The sequence below is a fragment of the Trichomycterus rosablanca genome, chromosome 1, assembly GCF_030014385.1.
Source record: "Trichomycterus rosablanca isolate fTriRos1 chromosome 1, fTriRos1.hap1, whole genome shotgun sequence".
Taxonomy (NCBI): domain Eukaryota; kingdom Metazoa; phylum Chordata; class Actinopteri; order Siluriformes; family Trichomycteridae; genus Trichomycterus; species Trichomycterus rosablanca.
This window is the reverse complement of record NC_085988.1, coordinates 20,637,466-20,643,502: the sequence shown is the minus strand read 5'-3', so window position 1 is coordinate 20,643,502 and position 6,037 is coordinate 20,637,466. Positions and strand designations below refer to the sequence as shown.

At 38.5% G+C, this 6,037-nt stretch overlaps 1 long non-coding RNA gene across 2 annotated transcripts; it reads right to left on the bottom strand.

Annotated features, from left to right (window-relative positions):
• Window positions 1-444: 444 nt before the first annotated feature.
• Window positions 445-5,439, bottom strand: LOC134319554 (uncharacterized). Of its 2 annotated transcripts, XR_010013535.1 has the most exons (4): window positions 5,340-5,439; window positions 4,218-4,350; window positions 1,871-1,909; window positions 445-820 (listed from the first exon to the last, which is right to left on the bottom strand). It is a non-coding gene; the product is annotated as an uncharacterized LOC134319554 (long non-coding RNA). The 2 variants fall into 2 exon arrangements; XR_010013534.1 differs by lacking the exon at window positions 1,871-1,909 and having other exon boundaries at window positions 451-820.
• Window positions 5,440-6,037: the final 598 nt, after the last annotated feature.

Below are 6,037 nucleotides of genomic sequence, written 5' to 3'. Positions count from 1 at the left end.
CCTGTATTACCATTATGTTTATTATACAAAAGCATCTTTGGCCGTTTAAACCTGGGTTTTACTACAGATGTGCAGCACTAAAGTCAACTGCACCCAAGTACTGCATCAATTGTATTTGTAATACAACAAAGATAATTAAATGATGGTGAGAAAAGTCCCACACTTAATTTTTAACAAGTTTACTGTCAGATTCCCATAGAAGGCATTACTGGTTTATTGAGCTCTTGCAAATTAAGGTTTGTGCTTCATTTCATGACTGAAACATCCTAGCCAGTTGGAGATGCACTTGTCAGTGTGCCAGGCCTGGATGGAAATAGAAGGGTTGCATCAGAAAGGGCATCCTAAATCAACTTGCCTGATTCAAGAGCAGTTTCCTCCCACAGGTCATCTCTCTTCTAAATAAATAAATGACTGACAACACAGACTTTTTTTTAATTAATATTTTATTTAAGTTTTCAAACAACAAACATCAAAGATCAACAATGAACAAAAAAAATCCACAGTACATAGATAATGCATTTAGAAAATGGAAAATAGATAAATAAAATATATATATAAATAAATAAATAAATGATAAAAACAAGAATTAGATTAAAAAAGAAAAATAAACAAATAAAATAAGATTATGGCCTCTTAAGTGCATCCAAAAATACCTTTCAAACAGAAAGAGATCGCCCCAGTGCAATTGCACTGGAGCACCTCAACCGTCGTCCTAGTTGAGCAAACCTGGTCATCTCAGATAGCCATCTTCTGAGACATGGAGCCTCTGTTATTGAAGTACCAATTTCCCTGGCCCATTCCTCCCTGTACGTATTGGTATCTGGGGATGGAGATACAAGTGGCACAAACTGAGTAATTAAATGACAATTGATGGAACTTGAGAGAAAAAAATCAGAAATTGGGTGAACGACAGGTTTTGAAATGTAATTTGGGATATGATTTTGAGCATAACATCTAACCTGTAGGTAGCGGAAAAATGTGTATTTGGAAGATCAAATCTTTCACTCAACTGAGCAAATGTGGCAAATATATCATCAATATACAAATCCCCAATACATCGGAGGCCCTTATTATAGTGAGGGAGGAACAGAGTGGTTACACAAAATAGGACTATGAATGGATATAGATGGCACTTTACAATAAGTTCTAATCTGAGTCAGAATTTTTAATGAGTTTTTGACTACAAAGTTTTTACTGATTTGTAAACTTCCATACCTCACCTCAGCAAAAAGCAGAGCAGGAAGAGAGGATTTTGCAATTTACCTCTCTTCTTGACTGACCCAGCGTGGTAACTCTAGGGATGTGGCTTTGTGAGGAGAGGCCCAATTCCAGAAAGCAAGAGCCCTAGCATTTGCTGCCCAGTGGAAAAATTTAAACTGAGGTAAGCCCAGGCCTCCCTTCCTTAATGGCTTCCGAAGATGAATCCTTGAGATCCGAGCCATTTTGTTTGCCCAGACAAACGATAAAATTGCTGAGTCAAGTTTCCTAAAGAATGTAGCTGGTAGTTATACGGGAAGATTTTGAAAAAGGTACAAAAACTTTGGTAGTGTGACCATTTTAATAGCATTAATGCGGCCTATCAAGGATAGCAGAAGTAATTTCCATTGTTCAATATTCTCCTTGAGTTTGTCCAAAGATCCTAAAAAATTTAGGATTCCTGGGGATTTTAAGGCCAAGGTATGTAAAATATTAATCTACTAATTTGAATGGTAATGTGCTAAGAAAGTGAGGATCCAAATTCCTGAATAATGGCAAAAACTCACAAGCACACAAAATTAACAATTAAATCATTTAAAAGATCGTACTACAACCCCAAATGAGAAAAAGTTGGGACAGCATGGAAGATGCAAAAAAAATAACACAAACTTACATTTACTTTGACTTGTATTTGATTGCAGACAGGATGAACCTGAAATATTGAATGTTTTGTCTGATCAACTTTATTTCATTTATTAATAACACATTCCTGCAACACATTCCATTTACCACTTTATATTGTTGCCATTCCTTTTCACCACACTTAAAAGATGTTTTGGCACCGAGGAGACCAAGTGATTTAGTGTTTCAGCTTTTATTTTGTCCCATTCTTCCTGCAAACACGTCTAAAGATGTGCAACAGTACGGGGTCGTCGTCGTCCCATTTTTCATTTCAAAATTCTCCACACATTCACTATTGGGGACAGGTCAGGACTGCAGGCAGGTCAGTACAGTACCCGTACCCTCTTCTTCTTTTGTAATGTGTGCAGTATGTGGTTTTGGACGTCCCTGGAAAAGATGACGTCTTGAAGGCAGCATATGTTGCTCTAAGCTCTCAATGTACTTTTCTGCATTAATGCTGCATCACAGAAGTGTAAATGACCGTTGCTAGTTTATGCAATGAACAAAAAAAAAAAAAAAACTCTTTAATCTCTGTACTGTATATTGTCTCTACTACTTAATGATATCGCATTATGTAATGTATGCTAATATAATGTACTGTGTGCTAACAAGAACGACCTATTAACAAGTCATTATAAACATCAATCTTCCACTTCATATACCAGATTGACATTAAAGCAGATGCAGTAAATGTAAACGCAGTTGAAAATACCCAGAAATTGTACAAATGTTTATTATTTAGCTTTTAATATTTCATTCACTGCTCCCTGTCCCATAGGAGAACATGACAGCGCCGGGTTTGTTTGGAACTATTGGAGGGTTACATGAACCACGTGACCGCGTGGCGGCGAGATCAAGGAGTGTCGCAACTCTCTCTATCTACGGCTCTGGTCAGGTCTAGGTTCAGCAACGTTAGGTGCCCAAAGAATGAGGTCAGCTGACTACCTGAATATACTGAACGACCAGGTTATTCAATCAATGGATTTTTTCTTCCCTGATGGCACGGGCATATTCCAAGATGACAATGCCAGGATTCATCGGGCTCAAATTGTGAAAGAGTGGTTCAGGGAGCATGAGACATCATTTTCACACATGGATTGGGCACCACAGAGTCCAGACCTGAACCCCATTGAGAATCTTTGTGATGTGCTGGAGAAGACTTTGCGCAGTGATCCAAATCTCCCATCATCAATACAAGGGAAAAATTAATGCAACTCTGGACAGAAATAAATGTTGTGACATTGCAGAAGCTTGTGAAAACAATGCCACAGCGAACTCATGCTGTAATCAAAGCTAAAGGCGGTCCAACGAAATATTAGGGTGTGTGACATTTTCTTTTGGCCAGGCAGTGTATCAGCTATTGTTGAGTGGCGGTTCTTGATGCAGTGCCGCCTGAGGGATCTTAAGTCTGCGCATTTGGCTTTTATGCACTGAAATTCCTCCCGATTCCTTGAATCATTTAATGATATTATGCACTGTAGAGGGAGAAATGTGCAAATCCTTTCCAAGCTTTCTTTGAGGTACATTGTTTTTAAACATTTCAATCATTTTCTCACACATTTGTTGACAAACTAGAGATCCTCTGATCATCTTTGCTTATCAGTCTTTACTGGATGCTGATTTTGTACCAAACCATAATTACAATCACCTGTTGACATCACCTGTTTAAAATCACATCATTATTTAGTTCTGTCACCTCATTAATAGCCATAAATTGCCCCTGTCTCAACTTTTTTTGAAATGTGTTGCATACCTGAAATGCAGGAATGGATTTTCATTAACAAATGAAATGAAGTTGAGCAGATAACACATGGAACATCTTGTAGGGAACTATTTTATTTGCATTTTGACAGCTGACATTCCCATGTCATGACACCACCTAGCAGCATTGCCAGGGCAAACATATGACGACTGAATGTAAAAAGAGTCCTGAATGTACTTTAGTGCATAAAGCTAGGTCCATTAAGACATGATTTGATGAGCTTGGTGTGGAGGAACTTCAGTAGCCTGCACAGAGCCCTGACCTTAACTGCAACGAACACCTTTGGTATGAATTGAGACATCGATTGCAAGGTAGGCTTTGTAGTCCAATGTCTCTAACTACTTTTCACGGACACAATCTAGAGACAAAATCTAGTGGAAAGCCTTTTCAAACTCCATATTATATAGTTTTGAAATTGGATGTCTAACAAGTTTATGGTCAGAAGTCCACATATCTGTAATTTTGGCCATAGGTATAGGTCTTGTGTGTATGAGTGCTGTGTTCCTAGAGGTTTTGGTTTGATCAGAGTGGTAGATTTAATATAGCATTAGATGTCCATCAGTAATGAGAAGCTTACCCAGGGCTGCAGCTGACAGAAGCAGACGTGGAGCCAAACCTCTTGAGGTGGAATTAAATGGAGCTTTTCCTGGAGAGCACTCCTGTGATACACTCCAGTCCTGCTGGTATTTCTGGGGTGAGGGGGTCACTGTCTAAAAGAGAGCAGCATCTGTCAAAAATTAGTCTCCACTGATAACTTTTAACAATAATTAATCAGACCAATATCTTGATTGTATTGAAGACTAAAGAGATTTCTATAAATTCTAAGCATTTAACACAGCTACTTAAGCACATACACCGATCAGCCATAACATTAAAACCACCTTCTTGTTTCTACACTGTCCATTTTATCAGCTCCACTATTTCTCTACATACTTTTTTAGCGTGCTTTCACCCTGTTCTTCAATGGTCAGGACCCCCAAAAAGTAGGTATTATTTAGGTGGTGGACCATTCTCAATAGTGCAGTGACACTGACATGGTGGTGGTGTGTTGGTGTGTGTTGTGCTGGTTTGAGTGGATCAGACACAGCAGCGCTGCTGGAGTCTTTAAATACCGTGTCCACTCACGGTCCACTCTACCAGCACAACACACACTAACACACCACCACCATGTCAGTGTCACTGCAGTGCTGAGAATGATCCACCACCCAAATAATGCCCATCTGGTTTTCAACCTAACTGCTGGGGTCTCTAAAAGGCAGACCATGGTCCAGGTTCAGACCCAGACGTGTCCTACCCACACCTGGGCCTATAACCAATAAACTATTAAACTATCAGACAAGAATAGATTGGTTAAGATATAAAAAGTGAAAACTCAAAAGTATACTTTTTATTAGCTTATTTTACAATTAAGCACTTTAAAATGTATGTTTTTCCAAAAGCATTCTGTATTTTTTAATGAAGCCCTTATTTTTATGTAAACTGACAACAACATTTGACTTACAGTAACTGACTATATAAAATGTTTATATAATAGGTTCTATACACCTGTTAGCAATCGGTTTGGCTGAAACACCCAAACTCAGTAATTATGAAGGGTGTCCACATGTGTTTGGCCATATAGTGTTGTTGAAAAATTTACATTTTCATTTACATTGTTCAAACTACTGTCCAAAATATGAATTTTAAAAATTCTTAGTACCTGGAGAGGGGGGAGAAAACGAGGAGCAGTACGAGCTGCAAAACTGTATCCTTTCTTACTTACTGGTTTTGTCCTAAGGTTGTACATTATTGCATCCACCTGTAGGGAATAAGGGAGGAGTGGTATAAGTAAATCATGTAGAGCATTTTTGTACCTGCAATCATCTAGCCAATGTTTTCATTTATATTTAAGGTGCTTAAGTGGCACAGTTGTCTATTACGCTAACCCACCAGTTTTAAAATTCAGGTGCTATCGGCCAGCTGGGCATCTAATCAGACATTATTGTATATGTATGAGAGAAGGGAATAACTAAAGCCCTGCAGTGGATTGGCACCCTGTCCAGAGCCTAGAGGATGCAGCTTCGGGATCAGCAGTCCTGTCTCTCAATACCCACATCAATAAACCAGAGCTACTGTAACCCAGGTAGTAGGAAAACCTACAAGTCACCTTACAACACTGATGTATAATTAACCTTGGGGATGCAGAGGAATGGCCAGTAATATACCAAGTCAGGAATTTACAAATGTAACAAATTTTATTGCACACAAAAGAAAAACACTTAAAACATCAAGTCCATCATAGTCCCTTGAGTCTTGGTGATACCAGCACTACTATGGCTAAAAAATCCTTTTAAAAAGACTAAAGTCACTAATGGGGCAGCTTTAGGCTAAAACTTTAAAATACGGGAAGCTCAGACA